Genomic DNA, 12,300 nt, shown 5'->3' on the forward strand with positions numbered 1-12,300 from the left:
CGGCACGACCGGCACTGCTTTGGGCGGCTGGAGCAAGAAGACCAGAGGTTGAAGAAGCACTACGGCTGTTGGATGGACATCGTATGGTCACTGCAGCTAGAATCGTTTATATTGACTAATTTGACAAAGTCCTTGGTACGTCAACTTAGTAGGCCCACAGGTCAGCTTCTGAAATGGTGGGCCCCAGATGTCAGGGGGAGGAATCATTTTTTGGGCGGGTGAAGTTAGAATATCCGAGATTGAAGAAGAAGCACGGCATCCGTTGGATGGACATCCAACGGCCACTGCTGCTAGAACCGTGTGTTGACTATAAGTTGACAAAGCCTTGCATACGCGTCAACTCTATTTTTTAGGGGATGTGTCAACTTAGTAAGGCCAGAAGTGTGTGGTAGAGAACTTATAGCCCATTTGAGATTTGTAAGAATGTGTAGCCCATTTTTGAATTCTAATGGAATTTACTACAGCCCATTTACAGTTTGTTAAAAGTACAGCCATTTCAACCAACCGTTCAAAACAAAATTCAATAAAATTTCCCACATTTTGATGGGATCCAAAATATTTTTATCCCGAAATTTCTAGTCAGATTAAATACAATTTCAATACAAATTTATATTACGTAAAAATCCAACGAAACATTGCGCTCGCAACAATTAATGAAATTAAAATTTTCAATATCCAAAAATAATATTTTATAAAGTAATCACGTGTTTGGTGCATTTTTTTATAGTTACTGCCTAGTTTTTATAATTACATCCCATTTATTATTTCTTAAAGCCCATTTTCTTGTTAAGCCTAATGCATCCCTCGTAGGAAAGATTTACAGCCCAGTCGGGCGGAGAATAACAACTTGACCTTTCCTAGGTATTCCTAAAAAAAAGTATAGCTGGGCTAGCCATTTTCAGCTAGAAAAAAATTAATATCTTGGCTGGATATCTGGCCTGGGCTAGACAGGCCACAGCCCGCCCAGTTAATAGCTGCAGCGATGTTTTCGTTGTTGTTCAGAGGAGAAAAATTAATATCTGGGCTAAACATCGAAAAACTCTGCATTGCTCACACCTCAAAAACACAAATACTGCTCGAGCTGGTTGGTCCTAGCTATCGGCCGATTCTTTTGCAATTCTCTCATTTATTGACTCGTACTACATAGGTTGACAATGGTGTGGGACCGTGATGTCAGGAAACCAGGGGGAAGCAAAATAAATAACTCCAGCGACCGCTTCCACCTCTGCCTCGTTATCTCCCGTGGAAACCCCTTTCCTCCCTTTTTTTTCTCGGGCAAGGACCAATGCATGCAGCACGTCCATGTGGTTATTAGGCAAGAAATAAAAGCTCTTTGCATGCTATGAATTACGATGGCCTGCATGGGTAGCTAATAAGGCATCCTCTTAACTGTTGTGATTAAATGTTGTGTTTAGAAGAGAGAAATATTCTTCTTTCCCACCAATCTGCTTGCACCTAGGTCGTGATGCACCTTCTAATACGACTTATTCACCTAGACGGAGGGAGTATAGTTTTATACTATCGGATTTCGGGTTCCGGCAGACCCTTAAGGTTCGAACACTGGGTTCATGCGGAGATCTCTCCCCTACCGATCTACGTTCAATCTCCTCGCGTGATCTAAGCTGGGAACAACAAACAACACAAGGGACACAAGATTTATACTGGTTCGGGCCACCGTTGTGGTGTAATACCCTACTCCAGTGTGTGGTGTGGTGGATTGCCTCAGGGGCTGATGAGGAACAGTACAAGGGAAGAACAACCTCGTGGGAGGTGTTCTTGAGCTGGTGCGATGAACTTCTAGGGTGAGTTCAGTCGCCTCTCTTTCTCTCTGCTAGGGTTCTACCGGATCTCTAGATGTCCGGGTGTGTTTATCTCTCCGGGGTCTGTCCTCTCTACTCTGTGGTGGCTAGCTCTATTTATAGAGGCCCTGGGCCTCTGTAACACCCTCGATGCGGCTATATCTCCCACGTGTCGAAGCACGACTTAGAGGCATAACCGCATTGAAAGCAATGTCGCAAGTGAGGTAATCTTCACACAACCCATGTAATACATAAGGGAAAGAGATACATACTTGGCTTACAATCGCCACTTCACACAATACATGAATAAAGCATTACATCATCCAGATACACTTAAGGTCCGACTAAGGAACCAAAGTGAAAGAAGACTACCCCAAATGCTACACAGATCCCCGATTGTCCCAACTGGGCTCCACTACTGATCAACTGGAAACGGAAACAACATAATGAACACGATCTTCATCGAGCTCCTCCTGAGCTTGGTTGCGTCACCTGCACGATATCATCGACACCTGCAAGCTGGTTTTGGAAGTATCTATGACTCACGGGTACTCAGCAATCTCACACCCTCACGATCAAGACTATTTAAGCTTATAGGAAGGGTAAAAGGTATGAGGTGGAGCTGCAGCAAGCGACTAGCATATATGGTGGCTAACATATACGCAAAAGAGAGCGAGAAGAGAAAGCAAAGGCACGGTCGATAAACTATGATCAAGAAGTGATCCTAGAACAACCTACTTCAAGCATTACTCCAACACCGTGTTCACTTCCCGGACTTCGCCGGAAAGACACCATCACAGTTACACACGCGGTTGGTGCATTTTAATTAAGATGAACTTTAGGTTTTCTACAACCGGACATTAACAAATTCCCATCTGCCCATAACCGTGGGCACGGCTTTTGAAAGTTCAAAACCCTGCAAGGGTGTCCCAACTTAGCCCATCACAAGCTCTCACGATCAACGAAGGATGTTCCTTCTCCCAAGACAATCCGATCAGACTCGGCATCCCGGTTACAAAACATCCTCGACAATGGTAAAACCAGTCTAGCAAAGCCACCCAGATGTGCCGAGAAATCCCGATAGGAGCTGCACATATCTCGTTCTCAGGGCACACCGTATAGGTTAAGCTACGAGTAAAACCAGCCCTCGAGTTGCCCCGAGGTGGCCCCGCAGGCTACCCATTTCGGACCAACACTCAAAGGAGCACTGGCCCGGGGGGGTTAAAATAAAGATGACCCTTGGGCAAGCCTACCCAAGAGAAAGAAAAGGCTAGGTGGCAAATGGTAAAACCAATGTTGGGCCTTGCTGGAGGAGTTTTATTCAAGGCGAACTGTCAAGGGGTCCCACAATAACCCAACCGTGTAAGGAACAGAAAATCCGGGAACATAACACCGATATGACGGAAACTAGGGCGGCAAGAGTGGAACAAAACACACGGCATGAGGCCGAGCCTTCCACCCTTTACCAAGTATATAGATGCATTAATTAAATAAGAGATATTGTGATATCCCAACAAAATATCCATGTTCCAACAAGGAACAAACTCCAATCTTCACCTGCAACCAACAACGCTATAAGAGGGGCTGAGCAAAGCGGTAACATAGCCAAATAACGGTTTGCTAGGACAAGGTGGGTTAGAGGCTTGGCTTAACAATATGGGAGGAATGATAAACAAGTGGTAGGTATCACATCATAGGCATAGCAAAAGAGCGAGCAACTAGCAAGCAAAGATAGAAGTGATTTCGAGGGTATGGTCATCTTGCCTGAGATCCCGCAAGGAAGAATAAGAGTCCATGAAGAAGACAAACGGACGTAGTCGAACGAATCCTCACAAACGCGACATTATCGGAACTAACCCGAATAAGCAACACCAGAAAGAAGCAAACAACATAGTAAACAACCAACACATGAACATGGCATGATGCACAACCAAGTATGATGCATGTCCGGTTTAATGATACATGGCATGTCAAAGTGCACAAAGAAAACTACAACTTAAGTGGAGCTCAATATGCAACGGGTTGCATATTGATGAAACACCACGATCCATCATTTAGTTCAATCTCGTTTATGTACCCAACAATATTAAATGTTGTTAAGCATGTCAAGAGGTGAAACATAAAGGAATCATCTATCTATACAATTTTAAATGGGGACGGATATAACAAACAACAAATCTGGTAAATCCCCATATGCCTTAGTAATTTATTGCAACAACAATTTAAACATTTTAATTGTTGTTATCATGATGCGGATGACATGGACAAGTTTATGCAATTTTTATTAAAGTTGACAAGAGCAATACGAAGCATTTGTCACCGTGGTGGAAAGGAAAAGGGGTGCCATGACAACAATAAAGAAACAGTGCCACGCAATGTTCTGGTTCTGGCAACTCATTGAGACGTTGGTGCAAAAGAAAGTGTGGTGGGACCGTGCAAAAGATGGTGGAGCGCTCCCGGATATCGGGTGTCCCAAGAGTCGACGACGGTGTCAAACGAGGGAACAACTAGCATTCACGGGTGGATTACAACAACCAACATGCATCTCATACAAATCATGCCTACGGTCCACGAGTGGTCGTCTCGAGGTTATACCTTCAAAGCATGCCTTTTCGGAACGGATCAAGTTCGATGCGGTGTAGGGGAAGTAGACATTCTCGGGACGTTCGTAGTGGAAGTAGTCGATCTCGCATGCTCTAGGGTCGATGGTAGAGGTTCTCGCGATCTCGACGGCAGTAGTGGTACATGTTTTCCTATAGATGTTCAGGGTCACGGCGAGGAACTTGATGCATCGTTGAACTTGGCGTCCGAGGAATCCCGCGTAGTCGTACACGAGTCATAGTCGAACTTGACGGTTTAGTTACACGGTTCTTCGGAGACGGTAGTTGTTCTTGGTTCGTAGACGAACTTGACGGATCCGCGGGCTCTGGCCGTCGGGGTACTTGACGCAACGCCAAGTAGTCATACGTTTTGAAGAGGAACTTGGCGTCCGAAGGTGTACTTGGCGAACAACGGTCGTCGTGGAAGTAGTGGTACTTAGGCGTTTCGTTCAGCACTTGTTCGGGCATCCTTGGTCTTGCCGGCGGTGTGGGTCTCCTTGGGTCAAACAAGATGTGCAAGGCCAGATTGGCGACGGGGACTTGAAGCATGGTTCCGGCAGCGCCGGTAACGATGAAGACGAGCGGATCCTGGTCGGCCGGTGTCGGTGTCAAAACTGGCGGATCTTAGGTAGGGGGTCCCGAACTGTGCGTCTAGGCCGGATGGTAACAGGAGGCAAGGGACACGAAGTTTTACCCAGGTTCGGGCCCTCTTGATGGAGGTAAAACCCTACGTCCTGCTTGATTAATATTGATGATATGGGTAGTACAAGAGTAGATCTACCACGATATCGGAGAGGCTAAACCCTAGAAGCTAGCCTATGGTATGATTGTTGTCTCCTACGGACTAAAACCCTCCGGTTTATATAGGCACTGGAGAGGGTTAGGGTTACATAGAGTCAGTTACAATGGTAGGAGATCTACATATCCGTATCGCCAAGCTTGCCTTCCACGCCAAGGAAAGTCCCTTCCGGACACGGGACGAAGTCTTCAATCTTGTATCTTCATAGTCCAGGAGTCCGGCTAAAGGTATAGTCCGGCTATCCGAACACCCCCTAATCCAGGACTCCCTCAGTAGACCCCGAACCAGGCTTCAATGGCGATGAGTCCGGCGCGCAGATTGTCTTCGACATTGCAAGGCGGGTTCTCCTCCAAATTCCATGTACCTGTTGAATAAAGTCCGGTTTCTTGTAAATGTTGCGCTCCTTGGCTTCTATGCCCAATAATGGCCGTCTCCCACGTGTCAAACGAATATGAAAAGTCTGAGTGTTTTTACATCCACACCCCTAGCCGCGTAAATGAGCCGCCCATTTAAGGGGACGAGGATTTCGATCTAAACCACACCTTCTCCCCTTCGCGAGTGTTCATCAGAGCGCATCCGACAAAGGTCCATTCCAGCATGGCCAGCCGTCTCAACTCCTCCTTTCGCCCTTCCAGCCCTCAGCCTGGATATTGGGAGAGATGCTCCATCCCGCATAGCGAGCTAGTGACGCTCCAGACTAAGGGATTTCTCCCCCCGGCCTATATGGTCCCGGTTCGAGCCGGTCTTGCCATCTATAATGGCGGAGTGCAAGCGGAGAGTGCCCTAATCCCTCCAAAGGAGAGCGGGTATGCCTTGTCCCTTATTTAATAAGAGGGCTCGGATTTCCAATCCATCCCTTTCTCCGTGGGCTCCTGGAGTTCTATGGCCTCCAGCTACACAATCTTACGCCTGCCTCCGTATTGCATATCGCGGGCTTCGTAGCTCTCTGCGAGCTGTTTTTGGGTGTTGAGGCTCATTTCGGGCAGTGGAAAGAGCTATTCTGCCTTGTGCCCTGTTCACAGAAGGGGTCAATATATCAAGTGGGCGGAGCCGAAGTGTGGTGCATCGCCGGGACCGGATATCTATCCGGAACCCCAAAGAAGGCGTCTGAGGACTGGCCTTCGAAATGGTTTTACATAGAGGATGTCCCGCTGCCGGATCCTATCCGGATCGGCCTCCCTGAGTTCGACAGTGCTCCACTAAAGAAGCACCTAAGTTGGCGTCCATGGAGCCCTCAGAGGGAAAGTGACAAGGACGTTCTCTACCTGATGGGCCGGATAAGATTATTAGCTCATTCCGGACAATCCCCCAAGCTGGGTAAGTGGTCACATTTACTTGCCCATCCGGTTTATATTCCCATTGTTAAATATTCAGTCTAATGACTTCAACGCAGGAACTGCACCAGGCTGTTAAAGAAATAAACAGCCCTCCTCCACAACCCGAGGATCCAGGATGGTCCCTCGACCCGGCCTCTCAAGAGGATCCGGACTTATCTGTGGAGCTAATTGATGGAGTGTTCCATCAATTGAGCAAGGACAACACCTTGGTGGCCATTACGGCCGATTACCCAGGGCTAATCCCGGCCTCCCAGGTAACTGAGATCGAAGTCCCAGTACCCCGAATAGGGGTCCGCCCTCTCATGTTTTCAGTTTCCTGATTACAACCGAGCTTTGCAGGGGAGGTTTTTGAGACGGGAGGCCGAACCTGCGGCGACAAGCCAACGAGGGGCCGCAGGGCCCCGTGGGCAGAAAAGAGGTGCAGTCCGGACCGAGGCGTTAGTGCAAAGGTATGGTGCGCCCCCTTATCCCAGGTGTTATACCTTCAAGGCATATTAACACGCATTCTCTCTTTAGGACAAAGAGACCTCGCCGGACAATATCCGGAGGCTGCCAATCGTGCCTCCACCAGCCAGGCTCCAAAGCCTGGTCCGGAGGCAGAGGCGAACACAAGGCGCGCACCGGACGCTCCTCCGACGGAGGATGTGGACAGGTTGTCTGCCACCAACTCTGAGGTGGAGAGTGCCATGAACCATAGGCGTCGCCAGACAATTCTTCGCGACGCTTGTTTCTCCCAAGAGGTATTAGATGCCTTCAATTCGGGAGATGCATACCTCCGTGCCGCTCAAAATGATCTAGCCGGAGCCACGGAGCAATATGTAAAAGACATACGGGTAAGAAAATTTTGGTAATTATATATATATACCAGTAGCCCCCGAGACATGAAACAGTTAGAATAACTGATTTAAGGATCATTTGTTATGCAGGTTCTTACAGAAAAGAATTCCCTACTGTCCCAGGAGCTGGAAGAGTGCAAAGCCCAACTTGAGGCCGCACTAGCCGCGGCAGAGGAGCCCAAGGAGACCCCCTCTGGTAATATACACTTCGAAAGATAAGTATTTTGCGAAGCACGGCATGGGTGTGAATCTGACAAATGAAATTGCAGATGGCGCCGGATTGAATCCGGAAAGGCAACAACTCCTATGCCAGCTGAAGGCTGGTGAGAAGGTGCTGACAAAGGTGAGGCGGGAGAAGAACGATCTCCAAGATGGCAACACCAAGCTGGGCGTCGACCTGAAAGATGTTCGTGCCCAGCTGTCAGACTCCATTAAGGAGAATCAGCGGCTTCGGTGCGGCATATTTAGTAAGTGCTTGAACGAACCTTTGAAAAAAAGTTCGGCGGGGTAGTCGACTAACAGAGTAATGTCTGTAGGTGTGCTAACAAGTCGTCCTGCAGAGGAGATGCCCGGTTCTACGGGTGACCTTCTTCCCAAGCTCTCGCAACTGCTCGAGCGAGTTCGGCAGGCGATGCAAGGCATCGCCCAGCCCTTGTGGCCATCCATCTCCATGCCCGAAAGTCTTGGAGAGCTTGCGGAGAAGCTAAAGGGAGCACGGCGGCGCTTCCGATTGTGGAAGATATTGGCTTGTCGTCAAGGCTCTAGGGAGGCCTGGGCCATGGTGAAGACGCGGTACACAAAGGCTGACCCCAACCACATGGCCAAGGTCGGTCCTGTGGGGCCTGATGGGAAGGAGATCCCTGTAAGCTTAGTATATGGCCAAGTAGAATTGCCCGCAAAGTATTCCCAGCAGGACTATAAATTAGACAACCTGTTAGATGGTATTGAAGAGGAATACAATCAGTCAGAATGACTATGTAATTTATTTGAAATTTATAATGCCTTCTAGCCGGATTGTAGATCGTTTGTCATGGCCGACCTTTTCGCTTCAGCCTCGGGACCTGACGGTCCGAAGTGTGTCCGAATTCCCATGCGGTTATATAAGAACCGGGGAATGCATGGAGACCAGGCGTAGGGGTCATTAGGGCGTGAACAGACAAGTGCCCGACTAGTTATATTATATTACATGGTTAGTAAGAAACATCTTCCAGGGAGAATAGTTCTGTTAGGGGTTCCTTTCCCTGGGAGGCATGCTCTAAAGTGCATGCCCATTCTGCGAAAAAGACGCGGGAAAAAGCATCTGGGGGCGCATAAATAAATAAGTGAAAAGATCATCTTTTAGGTCACCGACCAAATATTCCCTTAAGAACGCTAGCTTTCGGCTTCACCCAGTCTGAGGTACACATTCGGCTGATCCGGAAGTAACAATCACAGAGGTGCTCCCTTTACCGCCTAGCCGAATAATCGGGAATGTAGGGGTAAGCACAGGAGCCAGGCAACCCAGCTTGGCCAAAACTTAAGTCATATCGATGCATATAATGGTGAAATAAAAGGTACATGCGGAAGTGTGACACATGTGTTGGGCATGAAGCCCGTATAAATAAGCTTCTGTTAAAAGAAGCCCCCAGGTTTAATGAGTGCGAATAGCACGTCATTTGATAAGCCTTTAAAGGCTATAAGAGAAAGGAAGGGGAGAAGGAGATAAATGTAAGACAGACAGTATATAAAAAATGGACAGAGGAAGGAGACGAACACAGAGTCCAGCGCTAGGCATAGAATCTTCGGAGATGGGCTGCGTTCCATGGGTTCGGCTCGAGTCAGTTATTCAATGCATCTCGCAGGCGGTACGCTCCACCAGTCAGGACTTGGTCAATTATGAAGGGACCTTCCCACTTGGGCTTGAGTTTGTCCTTTTTCTTGGTTGGCAGGCGTAGAACTAATTCGCCAACGTTGTAATTTTTGGCCCGTACTTCTCTGCTTTGGTATCTTCGAGCTTGCTGTTGATAGAATGCGGAACGGGCTTTTGCCACATCACGCTCCTCCTCCAATGCGTCCAAACTATCCTGTCGATCGAGCTCGGCTTCTCTTTCTTCGTACATGCGCACTCGAGGTGAGTCATGAATTATGTCGCAAGGCAAAACTGCCTCTGTGCCATACACCATAAAGAATGGTGTGTATCCGGTGGTGCGATTCGGCGTGGTCCGCAGCCCCCAGAGTACGGAGTCGAGCTCCTCTACCCAGTGCATGTTAGATTCCTTGAGGGACCGCACTAATCTGGGTTTGATGCCGCTCATGATAAGACCATTTGCACGTTCGACCTGGCCGTTAGTTTGTGGGTGATAGACGGAGGCATAATCGAGATTGATGCCCATGTTTTTGCACTAGAGTTTTACCTCGTCGGCCGTAAAGTTTGCGCCGTTATCAGTGATGATGCTATGGGGGCTGCCGTAACGGTGTACAACCCCGGATATAAAGTCTATCACCGGTCCGGATTCGGCCGTCTTAACAGGCTTGGCTTCTATCCATTTGGTGAACTTATCCACCATGACCAGTAAGTGTTTTTTCTTGTGGGTTCCGCCTTTAAGGGGTCCAGCTATGTCAAGCCTCCAGACCGCGAAGGGCCAAGTGATGGGGATAGTTTGGAGGGCGGTGGGTGGCATATGGCTTTGGTTTGCAAAGAGCTGGCAACCGACGCATCGTTGGACTAAGTCCTGGGCGTCTGCCTGGGCCGTCGGCCAATAAAAGCCTGCACGGAAGGGCTTGCTTACAAGGGACCGAGCTGCAGCATGATGACCGCCGAGTCCGGCATGAATTTCAACCAAGAGGTTCCGGCCTTCCTCTTCGGAGATGCACCTTTGAAGGAATTCGGTAGTGCTTTTCTTATAAAGCTCTCCCTCGTGGACTTTGTAGGCTTTGGATCACCGCACTATGCAGCGTGCCTCATTTTGGTCCTCAGGGAGTTCCCGCCTAGTAAGGTAGGCGAGGAATGGTTCTGTCCACGGGGCGATGAAGGCCATTATTACGTGGGCTGAAGGTGTTATTTCATTGGCAGAGCCTCCGATTGTGTCAGAATGTTCGGTGTCGGGTAGTGCGGTTGGGTCCGGTCTGTTATTGTTCGGCTCCCCTTCCCATACTACGGATGGCTTGAATAGCCTTTCCAAGAAGATGCTGGGGGGGGGACTATATCGCGTTTTGCGCCGATGCGTGCCAGGACATCTGCCGCCTGATTATTTTCCCGGGCTATATGGTGAAATTCAAGCCCTTCGAACCGAGCTGACATTTTTAGGACGGCGTTGCGGTAAGCTGCCATTTTTGGATCCTTGGCATCAAAGTCTCCATTTATTTGGGATATTGCGAGGTTCGAGTCCCCGCGCACCTCTAGGCATTGAATGCCCATGGATACTGCCATCCGGAGACCATGTAAAAGGGCCTCATATTTGGCTGCATTGTTGGAGTCTGTGTACATAATCTGGAGTATGTGTTGAACTGTGTCTCCTGTGGGGGACGTCAAAACGACGCCAGCCCCTAGTCCGGCCAACATCTTGGAGCCCTCGAAATGCATGATCCAATTTGAATATGTGTTGTACTCTTTAGGGAGTTCGGCCTCCGTCCATTCCGCGACGAAGTCGGCCAAAACTTGCGACTTGATGGCTCACCGTGGCTTATAAGTTATGTCAAATGGGAGGAGCTCAATGGCTCATTTTGCAATCCGGCCCATTGCGTCAAGGTTGTTTATAATATGTGGTACTTCCGAGGCTACTGTTATTGAACACTCTTGAAAGTAGTGTCGTAGCTTCCGGGATGCCATGAATAACGCGTACGCAATCTTTTGATAATGCGGGTACCGTGATTTGCGCAGAGTGAGGACAGTGGACACATAATAGACCGGCTTTTGAAGGGCGAATTTGTGTCCGTCCGTTTCTCCTTCGACGACGAGCACTGCGCTTACAACCTGATGTGTTGCTGCAATGTACAATAGCATTGGTTCTCCAATGTTTGGCGTGGCCAGGACTGGGTTTGTTGCCAATATGGCTTTTATTTCGTCGAGTCCGGCCGTGGCTGCATCCGTCCATTCGAAGTGTTCGGTGCGCCGAAGGAGGCGGTAAAGGGGTAGGGCCTTTTCTCCCAAGCGGGAGATAAAGCGGCTTAGAGCCGCCACGCATCCGGTTAACTTTTGTATTTGTTTGAGGTCCTTTGGGATATCCAATTGTGACAGAGCTCGGATCTTGGCTGGATTTGCTTCAATTCCTCTACCGGATACAATGAAGCCCAAGAGCTTTCCGGCTGGAACGCCGAAAACGCATTTTTCCGGGTTGAGCTTGATGTCGTATGTTCAGAGGTTATCAAATGTGAGCCTCAAGTCATCTACTAGAGATTCGACATGTCTTGTTTTGATGACCACATCATCTACATATGCCTCCACTGTTTTGCCGATCTGGTTTGCCAGACATGTCTGAATCATGCGCTAATATGTTGCGCCGGCGTTTTTGAGCCCGAAGGGCATTGTGTTGAAGCAGAATGGGCCGTATGGTGTGATAAATGCCGTTGCAGCTTGGTCTGATTCTGCCATCTTGATTTGATGGTAGCCAGAATATGCGTCGAGGAAACACAACGAAACGTGTCCTGCGGTAGCGTTGATAATTTGATCGATGCGGGGAGGGGGAAGGGATCCTTTGGGCAAGCCTTGTTAAGGTCTTTAAAATCAACACACAGGCGCCAGGATTTGTCCTTCTTTGGTACCATCACCAGGTTTGCTAGCCAGTCCGGATGTTTTATATCTCTGATGAATCCAGCCTCCAATAGCTTTGCTAGCTCCTCTCCCATGGCCTGTCTCTTAGGTTCAAAAAAATGCCGAAGAGCTTGTTTGACAGGTTTGAATCCTTTTAGGATATTTAAGCTGTGCTCGGCCAGCCTGCGTGGGATTCCTGG

Source organism: Triticum aestivum, chromosome 2A (genome assembly GCF_018294505.1).
Source record: "Triticum aestivum cultivar Chinese Spring chromosome 2A, IWGSC CS RefSeq v2.1, whole genome shotgun sequence".
Lineage (NCBI taxonomy): Eukaryota > Viridiplantae > Streptophyta > Magnoliopsida > Poales > Poaceae > Triticum > Triticum aestivum.